The sequence below is a fragment of the Anolis carolinensis genome, chromosome 1 (genome assembly GCF_035594765.1).
Source record: "Anolis carolinensis isolate JA03-04 chromosome 1, rAnoCar3.1.pri, whole genome shotgun sequence".
Taxonomy (NCBI): Eukaryota; Metazoa; Chordata; class Lepidosauria; order Squamata; family Dactyloidae; genus Anolis; species Anolis carolinensis.
The window spans coordinates 252,882,988-252,902,287 of NC_085841.1; the positions used below are offsets into that span (position 1 = coordinate 252,882,988).

Below are 19,300 nucleotides of genomic sequence, written 5' to 3' on the forward strand. Positions count from 1 at the left end.
GCGCCCGCCATTCCAATACTGCTGAAACTTTGGCTGGATCCATGGAAAGCCCTAGGGGCGAGATGCGGTAGCCAAGGAAATCTACCTCTTGTAGATCAAAAGCGCATTTTTCTAGCTTGGCATAAAGTCCATGATCCCGCAGTCGTTGCAACACCATTTTGACGTGGTTCTCATGTTCTGATTGTGATCTGGAAAACACCAAAAAATCGTCCAGGTAGATTATCAAGAATCTGTCTAGATAGTCCTGAAAAATATCGTTGACAAAATGCTGGAACGTTGCGGGAGCTCCGCATAAACCGAAATTCATAACTCGGGACTCGAATAATCCGAATTTAGTCTGGAAGGCGGTCTTCCACTCGTCCCCTTCTCTGATGCGAACTAGATTATAAGCCCCCCGAAGATCCAGCTTGGTGTAGACCTTGGCTCCTCGAAGTCGGTCCAGTAGATCCGAGATTAAGGGCAGGGGATAGCTGTTCCGCTTGGTGATATTGTTCAATGCTCTGTAGTCCACCACCAAGCGTAATTCCCCTGACTTCTTCTTCACAAACATCACTGGGGAGGCGGCTGGGGATTGAGAGGGTCTGATGAACCCCTTGCGAAGGTTTGTCTCTAAGAATTCCCTGAGAGCTTCTTGCTCTGGTTCAGTCAGGGAGTAGAGATGCCCTCGCGGAATCGGGGCCCCCTCCACCAAGTCAATGGCACAGTCATAAGGTCTATGTGGGGGTAATTTTTCGGCTTCTTTCTCATTGAATACATCCCAATACTCGGAGTACTTCTTTGGCAAGGTGATAATGGGCTCGGAGTCTGTGGCATGGCATACCTTGGCTACGAGGCAATGGTTTTGGCAGTACGGTGAAGCAAACTGCAGTTCTCTGTTGGACCAGGAGATGTTAGGGTCGTGGAGTGTCAGCCATGGAATTCCCAAAATCACAGGGAAATGGGGAACCTCGGTAACAAAGAAGGAAATCTCTTCCATATGTTCCCTTATCCACATCCTGGTGGGTTCCGACCACTGGCTTACGGGCCCCGTCTTGAGGGGACGGCCGTCTATGGCTTGCACCACACGGGCATTCTTGAAATCATGATATTGTAATCCCAGAGAGTCGGCATACTCTCTATCGATGAAATTGTTGGTAGCTCCAGAGTCTATCATGGCGTGGATCATGACGGGTCCCCTTTTTGCTGACCATAATGTGACCACGAGAAGGAACAGGACCCCGGTTGGCGGCTCTTGGATGGATTTTTTGACCGGGTTGGCGAGCCTCTCTACACCCGGTCGTTGGCTTCCCCCGCCGGCTGTGTGCCAGTCGGCTCAGACGCCTTCGACTCCGTGGAGGACGCCGCCGCAAGCCGGGCAGCAGGCTTCCCCTTGGCTGGGCACTCTCTGGCGAAGTGGCCCCCGTTCCCGCAGTACCAGCAGAGGTTCAAGCGTTGACGACGGGCCTTCTCGGCGGCATCTAGTCTGGGACGCACATTGCCCAACTGCATCGGCACCTCCTCGCCTCCTCTGGGGTATGGGGTTGGCGGCGGGGGTCTCCACACCGGACGTGGCTGAACACTGGCGGGAGCGGGGGGTTTTGCCCCGGCTCTACCGCCCTGGCCTCGAACCCATTGTTTCCTGTTGGCAATCATGACTTCAGCCCGTAAACATTGATCAATGAGTGCCTCGAGGGTCTGGGGAGGATCCACCTTGGAGATTTCTTCCAGCATTTCAATGTTGAGACCCTCCCGAAATTGTCCTCTGAGGGCTACATCGTTCCAGCCGGTGTTGTGGGCCAGCACGCGGAACTCGGCTATGTACTGAGACATGGGTCTGTCTCCTTGAAGGAGGCGCCGGAGTTTGTGACCGGCTGCCTCCAAATTGTCCTCGATTCCCCAGGTCTCCTTAAGGTGATCCAAGAAGCGTTGTGCTGAACTTAGGTGGGGGGAGGCTTGATCAAACAGGGCCGTCGCCCAGCTAGCCGCTGGTCCGTCTAGAAGACTGTAGACCCACGCCACCTTGATGTCTTCTTGGGGAAACTCGGCATCACGGGCCTCTAGATAAGCTTGACATTGGCGGCGGAAAACATGAACCTTAGCAGCTTCTCCAGAAAACTTGGTAGGCAACGCCATGGCCGGGAGGCGAACTCCGCGCTCCCTCAACCCTTTTATTTCTCCATCCTGCGCGTTGAGTCTGTCACGGATGCGGTCCACTTCGTCCTTGCTGATGGTGTAGCTGAGCGGCTGTCCAGCCGGCGCGGCTCCGGTAGACATCCTGGCCTCGGTTAGTTGGTGCTTATGGGTGGCGGAGTCAAACTGTCACGACCCAGGCGGCAGAGGCACCAATAACCATACACAGAGGCCAGAATCTAACTAATATCTTTATTGAAGGAATATATAAAGTTAATAAAAACAAGTATAGAAAATAGTCCAGAATTAGACCCTTCAGGAAAGGTCAGAATTAGTCCAAAAAAGCAATGTCCAATAAGAAATATTAAGGTCCAAAGTTGTAATCCAATAACCGAAACACTCACTTTGCCAAGCAAAGTGAGGGGAGATGACAAGGTCCTTTAGTCCATAAAACTTGAGCGTGGCTAGGAAATAACTCGATACTTGAAACAAGGCTTGAACGTGGAACAAGGTAACTAAGAACAAGAACAAGGTCCGTGGAATAACTTGGTAAAATCCGTGAAACAAGGCAAGGATTAGTCCTGGGAAACAAGGCAAAGTCCGTCGGTAAACAAAGGCTGGGAAGCAAGGCGAAGGCTGGATAGCAAGGCAAGGCTTGAGCTGAAACGAGGCTTGAATCGGAGCGCGCTGTCCAGACACAACTCGCTCCGTAGGCTGACGAATTGACTCCGCGAAGTTGCTACGCGGGCAAAACACCTATATAGAGTCCAACTTTCTCACCAAAGCGGTTCTCTGGGAATCAGAAACGAAAGCTAAACTCTGAGACCAGATGTTAAACTCCTTAAAGATTCTCACGAGAACCAATGTTAATTGGCAACATTCTTAGCTGCTATCCTCGCACTCCTGCGCGAAGCTGAATCCAAACTTCTCTGTTGTTTACAAAACTCCCGGCGCAAGAACACGGGAGAAGTAGGCTCTGGGGTTGTTTGACATACTTCTGGGGCACAACTTTCTTGCAGGTGCAAGGTTTCCAGATCTGCCTGGGAAAGAACTGGCTGAGAGGAATCCAGTTCAGACTGGGAAGGTAAAAAACCCAAGTTTTCATCTTCATCAGGGATTACAATGTCCTGAGCAGGACTACAAGGCCCATGGTTCATCACACCCACACACACAGCAGACAGGATCTCCAACACGAGTAAAACAGCCAAGGATTGTAGCAGTTGAGTAGACCAGTTCCGTTCCGTAGATCAAAGCCAGAAGCAGACGTTTGTAGTTTTTCCAAGTCCAAGAAGGGGGGAAGACAAGCCGTGGTCAGTTCAGTCCGAGTTCTCAAAGCAGGAGATGGCGTCCGTCAAGAAGACGACGGAGGGTCAAGCTAATAAGAGTAAGCACAGGTTTGCACAAACAAATGCCCACACAATCCCTCCCGCCGTCTGACCCTGGATTCCAATCAACTTACGTCACAGCACAGGAAAGCACACAAGTCTTCAGGGAAGCGTCCCACACACACACGGATCCCAAGCGTTTGCCCAGATTACCTTGCCCAACGCAATTTGCAATTGCTCCCAAGCCCCATTTTATGCCAGTTACAAATCTTCATCACTGTCAGGTGTCCTCCTTAACCCGGGCGTTTCCTCATCACTTTCCTCGTCAGAGCTGGAACACCTCTGACTACGCCCAACAGCATCTCCAGCTGTGGATCCCGTCCCATCCCTCCAGCTAAACCATGGGTCTAATCCTGAAGGTCCCCATTCATCTTCTGTCCCATCATGGCCAGTGGCACCCACTTCCTCCCTTACCCGAGTCCAATCCATCTCATCCTCCTCTGAGCTAACCAGCCCCTCCTCCATTCTCTCCGTAAACCCTTCGAAAGACTCCTCGTCAGAAGGTGCTGCAAATATGTCTCGCAGTCTTTTTCTCTCTCGCTCCTCGAGAGTATCTGACTCTCGAGGAGTCTTACGCCCACGCCTGTCAGTAACAGAGCCATGAGGCTCAATCATAACATTGGTATTGCCTGTTTCATATAGACTTAGAGATGTATTGTTATGTTTATGTAAAACATCTACACACTGCAAACGTGTCACGACACATACTTTGGAAAGCTCTGATCTATAGGGTTTTTTTTTCCATAGCAGTTCTTTATGTTCAGAACTCCATTTCACTGGAAGAAGGATATGTCAATCTTCCCATCAAGAAGAGACCTTAAATGGCACAGAGGCCCAGGTGTTTATTCACTGCCTTCTCTGCTATATGCCTTATGTATAATTACTGATTTGATTTTATCTTTTTTTGCCTGTATTAACGTTAACACCCTCGCACTTTATCATTTAACACTGTTATTGATATATTATAAAATGGGTGTTGAGAGACAGCTTTTGAGGGTTTTAATATTAAAAAAAAAAACATTTGTAGATCATTATTTAGGACCTAAAAGGTAGTCTAGAAATGTTTTTAACAAACAGTATTTCAGCTAGCTTTCACCTAATATTTATAAATGTGAAGCAGTTTTAGAGACACAAGGCATTAGCTCTACGAGACAAGACACTTCAACATAATTTAATTTGTAACTCCATGTTGCTGAGGAAATAAAAGAGGAGGAAGGAAAAAACAAACTGAAAACCAGGATATCAGGGAAAGGGAAACCATCTGACAGAGTCAAAAAGGAGAGGGAGCGGCAACCAGCAGACGTTCCCCTACAAATAAGATAAAATATGTTGTATCACTACCTGTCAGTGTTTTCTGTCTAAGAGATAAAAGACGAAATGGAGCAACACATTTCTGTATGAGAAGAAGTGATAGGGGCTCCTTTATACTTGGGCTACAAATTTCAGTCTTCCCTCTCAAGCATCCATGTATTACAAGGTCAATGAACTGCTGTAAAATGGTAGATGAACTGACAGAGTGTACGTAACACTCACACAAATTAACAGTAAACATTCATCATGTATACTGCATGATACTATTGGTAGATCTTGGGTAATCTCCATTAGGTTGGCAAGGATTTAATGCATTATTCCATGCATTTCAGGGTGTTCAAAAGTACTATGACATACAGGGAAACATCATGAGGCAATGTGGTAGGAGATAGATTTCTTGAATCTTGTAAACACTAAACCACAAATGATACATTAACAAAACAACAGATTGATAATCTTTTATCAGGAATTTTGAAATCCAAAATGCTTCAAAATTATCCATATGGTTGGGTGAGATATTTGCTTTCTGGTGATATAATGGATACAGACTTTGTTTCATGCGCAAAATAATTTAAAACATTGTATAAAATTACCTCCTGGTTAAGTGTAGAAGGTGTGTATAAAACAATTCCATGTTTAGACCTGGCTGTCATCTCTCATTATTGTGCCGGCAGGACTGCTGATCAAAAGGTTGGTGGTTCGAATCCAGGGAGCAGAGTGAGCTCCTGTCTGTTAGCTCCAGTTTCCAATGCAGGACATAAGAGAAGCCTCCCACAGGATGGTAAAACATCCAAGCGTCCCCTGGGCAATATCCTTGCAGATGGCCGTCTCTCACAGCAGAAGCAACTTGCAGTTTCTCAAGTCGCTCCTGACATGAAAAAACCCCTCTCATTATGTACAAATACAAAATCTGGAAAAACACCCCTGAAATCCAAAACATTTCTGAATAAGGGATACTCAAGCTGTATTTAACGCCATATTTCCCTGATGGAAACAAAGAGTTCAAGATCTCCTGACAATATTCTGATACCTGCAAGACTGACCACGGCATACATAGCACAATATGCACATTAACAACAAACCAAACGTTAGCAATATAAAACTGTTCTATTGCACTCTTGCATATTTTAGATGTGGTTATATGACACCTGCCAAATTTGGCATAGTAGATGTGCTCACCTGCTATGCAGGTTTGGCTTGGCTTTTCTCTTTTGTTTTGGTATTAAAGTTGCAGAAGCTGAACTGAACAAAGATGCCTCTTCAATGAATGTAGAAGTTGAATGCTCGCTTTAATTTGATGTTGTCTTCTTTTTGGTCTATTAGCACCCAAAGAAAGTATTCCAATTATTGCCACTGCATGGAGTGTGGGGAATAAAACTGGTTTTCAATATCTATGTCCACGGACAAACTGTATTTTGCCATCAGCACGGAAATCCTAGTATTAGAAGTGTATGTTCTGCTGCTGCAAACAGAGGCACAATATCCAGCCTTAAGGCATATTACATAATCAGCTATATATAAATATAGTTGCTTTTGCAGAAGAGCATCAAGGCATTTGACTCAGCATTCTGCATAAGTACACACTTGACGCTGAGAGCCCAGCTGAATCCATTTGGGATTGAATCACTTTTCTCCGAGCTTAGCTGGATTTGGCCTTTAAGAATAAGCAGGACAACATCACATCCACCTGTGAGTTGTGGCTCTTCTAGCAAGACACAACAAATAAGCAACAGGATATATTTGTTTTTTAGAAAGCCAACATTGGTTTCTTACTCACAACTGCAAACAGATCATGCATCTGTTTTTCATCTGTACTACACTGTCTGCTTTATATTCCTCAAGCTAGCAAGACCATTTCAAAGACATCACATGTTCCAAGAAAGAAAGAAAAAACTCTGCGTATTTTCTAGATGAGAAAATATTATGCTTCTTCCAGATAGTACAATAGCCATCCCTGTGTAAGTGTGGAATGAAGTTGCACAAGGGCCAAGATACTTACTGAAGAGTTGAGGAACCTGGTAGGATTGGACTAGGCCTCCTACTATCCCCTGCTAGCAAGGTGAACCATAAGATATGATGGCACCCTCAGATCACACACATATCCCACATCTTTGACTTATCAGCTTGTTTGTATGATGCAGGTACAGGGAGTCCCTGAGTTACAAACATCTGATTTAAAAATATCCCAGAGTTAAGAATGGGGGTGAGACAACAGGAAGTAAGAGAAATTGGTCCCTTGAAAGAGGAATTCACTCCTGAAAGAGTTATCTTGGTAAAAGGGGTCTCCCACTGAAGCTTTCTCACAAATCCTTATTTCCATAACAAGCCAGAATTTTCAAAATGCAATGATCCCAAGGACAGAAAGTTAGGTGAAATCTTCTGAACAGCAGCACAAAAGAGCAAAACAAAAACCACAGGAGTGTTAACCCTTTCCTTTGCTAACCAAAGCTTGCACACCCCCCCCCCCCCCACGGTCAGAGTTACACTTTAAAATATACCTGTTCCAACTGTTGTGATTATGACTATTTTTATAATATACAGCTTGATGCAACTTTAGTGGTCCTGGCCCCATCCTACTGAAATCTGGGATTTATAGCTTGGTAAAATAAGCTGTAAATCAAGTGTCTTACTCTTCAATGAGATTAGGTTAATCTTCATGATAGGGTTCACAAGCCTAATCCCGCATAATATGCTGCTGCAAGAAGTGTACTATCCACGTTTTGTTGGTATTTGCTAGTTATATTTTGCTTACTTATTTTAAACATTTATCCTATACACTTATGTATAAGTCTAAAAACATTAGTTAAAAATCAGCTCCAAAAACTTGGATTTCAATGTGAGTACTATACCTTTTCTCTTATTTATTGAGTTACTTTGTTTTATATCCCGCCCTCGTAGAGGGACCCAGAGCAACTATTTAAAAAGGACTCATCCCCTTCTCTGGCTAGTATGGCAAAAGGCGAGATCTTAGTCTGTCTCAGGAGACCCTAAAACCTACGCAATATATGTTTGTTGTTTAATCATAATTGTTTGGACATCTTTGCTACTATCAATCATATTAGATGAGCTAAATACAAGATGTGAAATTTTCATTATATCTACTAAGTGACAAGCATTGGCGGACTCTAATCCTCAAAGGAATAGATTAACAAACAAAATCACTACTAAGCTTGTTTCTATTTCACGAAATCTCTTGTTTCTAACTTAGTTTTTTACTTCCTAGTGTAATAAACCTAAATCTTCATTCAATGATCCGTCTCAGATTATGGCTAGAATTTGTTTAGTGAAAGTGGTATTAGTAAGACCAGTGGCGGTGGCAGTTGTTTTTTCTCAGTGTTTCAGTAAATGTTCTTTTTCAGTTTGTTGTCTCACTTCAGAATTTCACTACCTAGTTCTGCAGCACGAACAGACCAGAACAGAAGAAAGAGGAGCAAGGAAAAAACCCCAAGAGCAATGTGTTATTTCAGATTTTCAATAATCTTCACAATCTTGTTGGTAACTTGCTGTGGGACTAGGATCCACTGGAGGAAATTCGAAAACCAGCACGACCCAGTGGAGGGCTAAAGTGACTGGGTCCAAGTTCCCTTTCTAACTGTAGCTTCAAAAAGTTCATTTCCTTCACCATTGACTACCTGTCAAAAATTACTAGAACCCTTAGTTCACAGGGGTATTGTGAAGATGAAAAAGAAAGGGAACCTTTAGAATTCCAGGCTTTCCCAGGCTAAAGGCTTTATTACACCAGCATGTCTTTAGCAGTGGTGTTGTTTAAGCAATCAGAAACATATTGGTAGAGAAACATTCACATCTTTTCCCCAGTAATGCTATGGTTATGCACATCTCCACAATCCATCTTCCACACTTCCTTGCTTGACCCTGTCTTCTACCTGTGACCACTCTCTGTAACACATGCACATTGTTTAAATATTTCTTTTTTATTGTCACAATTGCAATGTCTATGCTTTTTGGAAACAGAGGGAGCTGCTATAATTATGTGCTTGTGGCATTCTGATGACCTGCCACAGCAGGTCATTAAAGAAGAAGAAAATCTGGGAAAGGGAGTAAAAGCAACCCTGCCTAGGAATAGGGACGGAGAGATCCATATGCAGTCATACCACATGACGGTTGGCATATCAGAACTGAAGCAGAATGAAATGATCACACCAGACACAAGAATTGCAGCTATATTGGAACTATTTAATGCATTTTTCTCAGTTAATTTGAAGATGTGATCAAATAACTATGGACATGCAATGCAACAACTGGAGTCACAATGTTGTGGGATAAGGAAAAATCAAGTATGTGCAATCATGCAACAAACCTATCATGTAATAAAATTCTAATATTTGGAGGTAATGAGCAATATTATGAAACACTACAAATGAATAAGCCTAACCAATGGTCAATATGTTCCATGCTTTTTAAGAGCTAAAGCCTCTGCTGGAACCTATTACTAATTAATATTCCTGAATCCCAGATATGTCTTTGGTCAAACAATATGGCTTGGGGAGCATGAGAGAGCAGTGGAAACAGTTCCATTTTGAGAAATACTCCATGGTCCCGTTTCCCCATAAAATGATCAACCCCTTTACTTATACTTAGCGGCTCATTGCATTTTACACGTCAGTACTCCTGCTTGCGTGATCAAGTAACTGAGCCTTAATTAATCTTAGCTCTTACCTGTCTGACATTCTTGAAAGTTGTACCTCTCTTGGAAACTTTCCCAGTTTCTATGCCAAACAACTGACAGTAAACAAAGTTAATTCATTCCCATTAATAAAGGCTGACATTTATTACTCGGAGCTCCTGCTGTCTCTTTGCTACAATCACCTGATCCCCTGTATTCTGGTGAAAGGAAGACCAATATTTTTTGCCTAGCAAATAGTTACATATACCATCATCCCTTCATATTCTTGGGGGTTAGAAGCATATGATCCCTGTGAAAGTGAAAAAAAAAGTGAATATAGAAATTATGATTTTTTTGACCTGAGAAAATACTTGTTTAGGGATATCTGCTTCCAGCATAATGCCAGGGTTAATTCCTGTTGTATGCTGGTCACAGAATTGCATTGGAGGACCTAGAGAGATGTTCAATCTAGAAATCTCTAGCATGACTTGAGGAAGTTGACCATAAAATCACACTGGAGAACTGACAGATTCACAGAGAGAATACTTCTAATCAAATCCACGAATAATCAAATTTGCAAAAGCAAGAAATGTGGAGGGATGGCAAGAGAACAAAGCACTGGTGCACATGGTCAGGAAACTCAGATTGCAAAACAAAATGTTTTCAAAAATGAGCAATGTGGTCTTTTCTGAACCTGTCTACTGGAAGAGAGAATCCTAAGAACCCCATATAGTTATTTGAGATAAAATATCCAAATCCTACCAAATTATTTATCATGAAGCCATGGAAACTGTATATCTCAGTGTCTCTGTGTATAATGCATAACTTAGTTAACTTTTAAAATGAATGCTTATTCAGCCACAAACATCAGTATTCAGCCATGACTTGAGGCCAGTTTCTAGCTCTCAGACTAAGTCATCTTACAACATTATTACAAGAATACAATGGGTGAGTTCCTGGGAAGAGAAGAACAACATAAAAATAATAAACGAATAGAAAAAGATTTAGTGTATTCCCATAAACACATGTGCAGCAAGCCATGAAGGAAGTGGTAAAAACTAGAGAAAGCTATGAAAGATAGGATAGTAATAATAATAATAATAATAATAATAATAATACTTTTATTTTTCTATCCCTCCTCCATCTCTCTGATGAGACTCAGGGCGGCTCACACGGGACAAGCCTGAACAACATAGATTAAAACAAAGGTCAGTAAAATTAAAACATTATAGCCACATAAAACAACATCAGTGATTTAAAACCTGAACAGTAATAATTACTGAACATTATGTGACTAACTTGGCATGCCTCAGATAATAGAGTCTCCTTCTCTGGAGGTTTTTAAGCAGAAGGTGGATGGCCATCTGTTGGGGACACTTGGGTTGTGCTTTACCTGCATGGCAAGGGGTTGGACTGGATGGCCCTTGGGGTTTCTTCCAACTTTATGATTCTGTAATTGTTGGGAGATGTGTGGTATACTAAGCCAGTATGGAATAGCTGTTAAAAATCTGAGCTTGGAAATGTTTTTCTGGACTACAGCTCTCAGAATTCCCCAGCCAACATGGCCAGTGGCTAAACTATTGAGATCGAATACACACTGGGATCCTAAGGCTGTTCCAGAGGTAGACAGGAGATTACTGATTACACTGGACATATTCTTGCTGAAGCATTTGCATTTGTCGCATGGAGTGCCGTTACCTTCCTGCCGGAGCAGTACCTATTGATCTACTCACATTTGCATGTTTTCGAACTGCTAGGTTGGCAGAAGCTGGGGCTAACTGCGGGAGCTCACCTCGCTCCTCAGATTCGAACTGCCAACTTTTCAGTCAGCAAGTTCAACAGCTCAGTGGTTTAACCCGCTGTGCCACCACGGGCTCCTACATTAGGCTAAGAGTTAATAAATACCCCAAAGTCACCCAGCAGGATATGAGCGAAGAGAAGCATTCCTAAGGCTTTATTCAGCACGCTAACTAGTGCACTAGTTTTTACTTATTTTACCTTGCCTTTCCACTAAAAATAGCACCAAGGCAGCTAGCAATAATAAAAAATAGGTAAAACATAAAATCATAATTAAAAAATTCAAAACACTAGTAGCCAAGGAGAAGGCCCTCTTCTACCTTGTTACTAAATTTCCAGTTCACATATATCTTAAAACCAAAGACACTCATACAGAAAAAGCTTTATTTCAAATCCCTTGGTCCTAAGTTGAAGAAGATTCTGTAAGGCATGAATAGTATTACGAACTATGTCAGGAAGCAGACACTAGGTATTTCCTGCTTTCATTTTTGCCTTCAAAACTTCTCTTACAACATTTTTCAGAATTCTTATGTATCATTGCTTCATTAATAAAGGAATTAATGAGACTGAAAAAGCATGCTGTACTTTGCAAAGATATTTCCCTGAATACAGAAAGAGTTTCCCAACTTAAAGGGCAACAACATGGAATATTGTGTATTTAAAGCAAAATACCATGTGGGAAAATTCGATTTGATAAGTTATTCCATTGGAAAAGACATTTTGTGTTGCCTGGTTCATTAGATGATTAGAAGTACATCCCCGTACAAGGGTGTATCTCCACTGTAGAATTAATGCACTTTGCCAACACGTTAACTGATATGGTGTAATGCTAAGGAATCATTGGAACTGCAGTTTTATAAGGTCTTGAGCCTTGGGTTGCTGTGAGTTTTCCGGGCTGTATGGCCATGTCCCAGAAGCATTCTCTCCTAACGTTTCGCCCATATCTATGGCAGGCATTCTCAGAAGTTGTGTGGTATACTGGAAACTAGGCTAGTGAGGTTTATATACCATCTGTGGAAAGTCCAGGGTGAGAGAAAGAACACCTGTCTGAATGTTGTGAATGCTGCAATTAATCACCTTGATTGGCACTGAAACGCCTTACAGTTTCAAGGCCTGGCCATTGAAATCCACAAACATGTGGACAATTTCAACAGAAAGGAGGAAACGAAATCTGGCTACCAGTATTTTAAAAATTCTAAAATTAGGACAGTAAATAAATAACAACACTCAGAAGACAGGGGAATTCCTGACAAGAAACAATCAGGGCCAACGAACACCTCCCAACAAAGGATTCCACCAGGCAGGAAGCAGCAAGGCTTTGAAGCTGCAAGACTTTTCAATGCTAATCAAGGTGATTAATTGCAACATTCACACTTGCCTGCAACAGACAAGAGTTCTTTCTCTCACCTTGGACCTTTCAGAGATATGTAAACCTCCCTTGCCTAGTTTCCAATATACCTCACAACCTCTGAGGATCCCTGCCATAGATGTGGGTGAAACGTCAGGAGAGAATGCTTCTGGAACATAGCCATACAGCCTGGAAAACTCACAGCAACCCAGTGATTCCAGCCATGAAAGCCTTTGACAACATGTCTTGGGTCTTCTTTGCCAAAGAATGCTGATAATTCACCAAATGACAACTCCCACAATTCCACAGCATTGATATTTAGCAGTTCAATTGGTATCGAACTGTAATAATTCTACAGTGGAGATGCACCCCTAATCAGCTGAACTGGACCCCTCAGGTACCACGTGCAAGACTGCATTGCATGGCCCTTGACAGGTGTTACTATATTATTTTTCTTTTATAATGCTTGTGATCATTTCCAAATACTACCACATACAAATTCCAGCCACAGAATATATTTTACTGTACTGAATTGTTGGTGCAACTTTTGCTATTACTCTATTAAATTAGCCATTTATTTTTATCCATCTGTGTGTTTACTTCACTGGTTTTGGGAAGTGTAGCTCTGTATAGTATTTTAGGTGCTGATTATAAGAAGCTGTGTCCATTTTCCTCTGCAGCTTATTTATCTTCTTTATATTGCCTACTGGCGAACTTGAAAAGATAAATGCCCACCGCCTTATTCAGCTCCCTAGAAGCCATTCCCTCTTAATAATGTTTTAGGGAGATTTGGCTTGTTTAAATACTTGCTTAGGAAGACATGCTATGAAATACTTTGGGAACCTTGGATTTAGACGATGTCCATTTGTTGCTATAAATGAAATTTGTTTGGGAAATAGTCAAGCGATAAAATATTAAACAACGGGCTTATTTACACTGTTCATCTTCCTGTTGGGAGGGCATCTAATCTAATAGTTGTTTTGCTGTGTTCCACATTTGTGATGTAAATATTAACCACTCACTAAATTGTACATTTGAATTTTTGCCTACTGTAATGAGCAACACAGCCTGGCTTAGCATATTTGAATCTTAGAAAGAAGGGATTTTGATACTGTATGATGTCCCTCTTCTCCCTGCATGCTTGGCTTTCAGTTCTTTCTTGCATGTGGTGTAGTTCAATGCACTGATTGTATTCAGAAAGCAATATAAATGTTCTTAGGAGGATCACATTCCTGCCATAAACGTGTGTGCATTGCCCAGAACAAAAGGTGAGGAAGTGAGGACACTGCAACACAAATAGAAACCTTAGCTGGTGCATTCATTAACTTTCTATAACCTAGCCTGTGCTTAGATTCTGATCTCACATGCCCTTGCCTATTAGAACCCCAGCAATCAATATTTGAACTTATTTCTTCTCTATGGGGCAATCTTGCCTTTTTCTTCTGTTTACGGGATGTTTGGAAATACTGACCCTTGTGTCACTTACAATAACCTGATCTAAATCTCTCAATGATGGGCAGAATCGCAGCTATAAAGATGAATATACTCCCTAAGATTTTATTTCTATTCCAAACAATACCGATAATTAGGAATGATTTGACATTTAAAAATTGGAACAAAGACCGGGCCAAATTTATTTGGCAGGGAAGGAAACCAAGAATAAAGTTAAAAAATCTAACAGATGAAAGAAGGAGAGGAGGCTTTGGATTACCAGATTTTAAATTATATCATGAATCCTGCACACTACTGTGGATTAAAGATTGGATGACTCTAAAACAGAACAAAATTTTAACTCTAGAAGGCTTCGACCTTAGAGGTGGGTGGCATTCATACCTGTGGTATGACAGAAAGACAAAAGAGAAGAATTTCGGCAACCACTTCGTTAGGTCGGCAATAATAAAAACATGGGAAAGATACAAAGAGAGATTATACCCAAAGACCCCCTTATGGATTTCCCCATTAGAAGCGATCCAAAAAAGAGAATTAGCATGAGAAAAGTGGCCGGTTTACAGTGAAATTCTAAGAAAGCAAAATGGAGATTATACGTTAAAATCACAAGAAGAAATTCATAATATGTACAGGAATGTATCATGGTTCCAATACAGACAACTAAAAGAGTTTTTCAACAAAGATAAAAAACTGGGCTTTATGACCAAAGAATCAACATGGGACCAAATAATTAAAGTGGAAAAAAAGGAAATTACGAAAATCTGTAAACTTCTGCTACAATGATCAATGGAAACGGAGACACTGAAAGATTGTATGATAAAATGGGCTCGCAATATTGGCCACTCAATACAGCGGAAGAACTGGGAGAAATGTTGAAACCGTAAATTAAAATATACATATTGTTTAGATTTTAAAGAAAACTGGTATAAGATGATATACCAATGGTACATCACATCTCAGAAGCTGGCCAAATACTATGAAAAAGAGCAAGGAAAATGTTGGAAATGCGGCACTCAAGATAATGAAAATGGACATTTTAACTTACCAATTGAAAGACACACAGGGAATCCCAAAAAAAACCACAAACTGATTGGACCCCAATAAAAGAATATCTTAAAATAAACAAAGAAAAATGAATTTTCAGATTTAACCAAGGAAACGCACCGGGAGAAGAATCGGATGTGGAAACGTCGAAAGGGAAACCGGAAGAATAAAATGAACGTTATTTTTTCAAACAGAAATCATACAACTTGAAGATAGAGGAAGGAAGTCCACAGATACCCCCCTCCCTCCCTAGACTTTTCCTACATACCCTCCCCCTTTGCTCCCCTCCCTATACCCTCTACCCTATTCTGCTACATCCTACACAAGCCCATACAAACCCCCTTCCCTCACAGGTATCCCCATACCTCTTTTTTTTTTTTTTACTATTTGCACTACCCTTTGTAAAACCAATAAAAATTTATTCAAAAAAAAAAAACCTGAGCCACACTGGAGCAGAACCTCCCCAAAATGTGCTTGAACTTCAACTTCCATGAGCTCCTTTAACACTATGTCAATTGAGGCTGATGGGATCTGTAGTTCCCACTTCGGGAAAACTGTTCAACTCATTGGGAATTTCATATGCAACAGTACCAGTGCAATAAACAAGAAACACTTTTGGGCTGCTGTGAGTTTTCCGGGTTGTATGGCCATGTTACAGAAATATTATCTCCTGATGTTTCACCCACATCTATGGCAGGCATCCTCAGAGGTTGTGAGGTATACTGGAAACTAGGTCAGTGAGGTTTATATATCTGTGGAAGGTCTAAGATGGGAGAAAGAGCTTTTGTCAGGCAGGAATCAGCTAGGCTTTGAGGCTGCAAGGCTTTTCAATGCTAATCAAGGTGATTAATTGCAACATTCATACTTGCCTCCAACAGACAAGAGTTCTTTCTGCCACCCTGGACCTTCCAGATATATAAATTGCCCTTGCGTAGTTTCCAGACCTCACAACCATTGAGGATGCCTGCCATAGATGTGGGCAAAATGTTAGGAGAGAACATGGCCTTACAGCCTGGAAAACTCATGGCAACCCAGTGATTCCAGTCATGAAAGCCTTCGACAACACAGGAAACACTTTTATTTTAAATCTAGATGGCAACTTCAGCGAGCTCTAAGACAAGCCTGTTACCATACAGGTTTCCACAAAATCTGAACAAATGTATTGATAGACACACCAATATCAACAAACAAGTATGCCCAGCACAAATCTATGGTCAACATCTAGGAGACATCGACCCTTGAGTTGAGCTAGAGGACCACGATATTCTTAGAGAGGTGTTCTCTCTGCTAAAAGAGTGGCTCTTCAATTTGCAACATTTCCACTTGTGAGGGGCTTCAATGCCTATTTTTCTGCTTCAGGGTGCTTTCACACTTCACAATTACAGCCCTACTGTTCCACTTTTAACTGCCACGGCCACATCCTAAGGCAGTGATTCTCAACCTGTGGGTCCCCAGATGTTTTGGCCTTCAACTCCCAGAGATCCTAACAGCTGGTAAACTGGCTGGAATTTCTGTTGTAGGCCAAAACGTCTGAGGACCCACAGGTTGAGAACCACTGGCCTAAGGAATACTTGGGTTTGTAGTTTGGTCTGAGACACCCAAACTTATTGTCATGCACTCCAGATGGACTCACAATGTTATAATCGAGCAATATAAAAGGGGCAGCAGGTGAGGCTTTTGTCAACCAAGGATGCTTTCTTATGTTAAAAATGTTTATGTGAAGCCAAGTTACACAGAATAATCTAATTCACAAAACTAAAACTTGCAAATGAGGGCCAATTTTGAGCCGCTTTGAGTTTCCTTGAGGAGAGAAAAAGTGGTATATAAATAACCATAACAACAACAACTGTATGTCAAATGTTTCCAAAGTTAGAGAAAGGACATCCCTTTTTAAAAAGAAGTGTATAAACCACAACATTTGTGAAGCAACCCCTATGTTTTAATTTAGGGCCCTTCCAGACAGGTCCTACATCCCAGGATCTGATCCCAGGTTTTCTGTTTATCCCAGATTATCTGGCAGTGGGGACTCATATAATCCAGTTTAAAGCAGAAAACCTGGGTTCAGATCCTGGGACATAGGGCCTGTATAGAAGGGCCCTTATTGTCTTTCAAACATAGGTTTCTGTAATAACCAATGGAACTCAACACACTGTGGTAATGGGCTTAACTATTGGCTGGAATTAATTCCCCGGGTCAAAAATTACCAGGCTAATTCAGATCCTCAAAGGAGGATAGCCTGAGACTGCATCTCCATTCTAAAATTAATGCAGTTCGACACTGCTTTAACTGCCATGGCTCAATTATAGGAGTTGAAGTTTCACAAGATCTTTAGCCTCCTCTGCCAAAGAATGCTGGTGCTTCACCAAACTACAACTCTCAGGGTTTCATAGCATTGAGCCATTGTAATTAAAGTGATGCCAAACTGCACAGAGCAGTGGTTCCCAACCTTTGGGCCTCCAGGTGTTTTGGACTTCAATTCCCACAGTTCCTAACAGCTGGTAAGCTGGCTGGGATTTCTGGGAGTTGAAGTCCAAAACACCTGGAGGCCCAAAGGTTGGGAACCACTGTTCTAGAGAAAGGGGCCTGTGCAACCAACCCCTGCTACGGAAACTCAAAGTGCCCTTGAGCAAGTCATACTCTCTCAACCTAACAACCTAATGGTTTAAACCCTTGTGCTGGCAGGACTGCTGACAGATTGACGGTTTGAATCCAGGGAGCGGGGTGAGCTCCTTCTGTCAGCTCTAGCTCCCCATGAAGGAACGTGACAGAAGCCTCCCACAGGGATGGTAAAACATCAAACATCCAGGTGTCCTCTGGGTGACATCCTTGCAGACAGCCAATTCTCTCACACCAGAAGCGACTTGCTATTTCTCAAGTCGCTCCTGACACAAAAAAAATAAAGAAAACCTAGGAACAAGGCAATGGCAAACATCCTCAAAACAAATCATGCCAAGAAAATCCTATGACAGGGTCATCATTAAGTCAGAGTCAACTTGAAGGTATGTAACAGCAACCACAATGCATCACTGAGGTGCTTAATAATTGGGAACTTTACTGTATTTCTTGATCAGTTCTGGAAAATTAAGAGTTATTACGAACAGATGACAGAGGCAGGCACTGTTATGTGTCAGGACAACAAAGGGCTTTGTGGCACCACCAAGTTAGGATGGTTTAAACTTTTAAAAGATCTCCATTAAATGATTCAAAGCTATTTCACAAAAGCTTGTGCCACAATAAATGCATTAGGCTTGGATCCTAAGTTGTGTCTGTAGAAAGGCCTTGAGGCTTCTGTAAACACAAAGGAGTGGCAAGTTCATTTTCACCTTTATTTTCCATTTGAAGCTCTTGTGCAACCCCTAAAAGAGTCCCTATCATAAAGGGCTTTTTGGGGGGGGGAGGGTTAAGGTGAAAAAAGAAACACATCAAAATCAAAATTTCAGAATCTACTGTCCCTATAGCCATGCCCATAAACATAATCCAAAAATGCAAGCGCTTGTTTCTATCCCATATCATTAAACCACCTCTAGCTGCTTCACCTGGACTGGGATCAAATCTTTTGTAAAACAAATAGCCCATAACTGAACGTTCTCCAAAGCTACCCAAAGTTTTTCCATCACAATACAACACCTAACTATATATTACTGCTGCACATGGACTAAAAGCTGTTCTGCAAGCACAACTCAGCCTAATGCATTTATTATGGCACAAAATCCATCCCCAGGGAAAGCATGAGATGATGCCATTCTGCCTGCTAATAAAAATATCCCATTTGGGTCCCATAATATGTAGCTCCATTATCATGCATCACCCATAGATGTGTGCTTGATGGGTGACAACTTCTTACTTTTCCAAATACTAACTGGAATATGAAACATTTGGCCTTCGGTAGTTTGGTTAATTTCACTTTAGTACCGCAACTCATTGAATACTTTTCTGGGAACACCGGGAGGAGAACAGTTTGAGAAACACTGCTTTAAAAGCATCAGATACCATCTGATCTTGGAATCTAAGCAGGGTCAGGCCTGGTTAGTACACATAGCAGGTGTTGAAAGTTATATTTGAGAGGTAGGTACTGGCAAAACCACCTGTCAACATTCCTGGAGTAAGAAATCCCTATGAAATTAATGGGTTGCCATAGGCACACAGGCAACTTGAAAGGTACATACACACACAAAGCAATTCATCAGGAGGTACTAAATTAGTGGTTCTCAACTTGTGGGTCCCCCAAATGTT

General features: G+C 41.9%; 1 protein-coding gene across 4 annotated transcripts in view; it reads right to left on the reverse strand.

The window, feature by feature from the left end:
* The window catches only part of steap3 (STEAP3 metalloreductase), a 57,726-nt gene that overhangs the window by 35,921 nt on the left and 2,505 nt on the right, over positions 1 to 19,300 (reverse strand). The window contains exon 1 of one of the 4 annotated variants that reach the window (XM_062967422.1): positions 10,549 to 10,602. The exons of 2 other annotated variants lie outside the window; for them this stretch is intronic. The gene's annotated coding sequence lies outside the window, so the exon portion shown is untranslated. Of the gene's footprint in view, positions 1 to 5,984; positions 7,028 to 10,548; positions 10,603 to 19,300 lie in introns of those variants that run through there. One more of the 4 variants, XM_008120786.3, reaches the window with a different exon arrangement.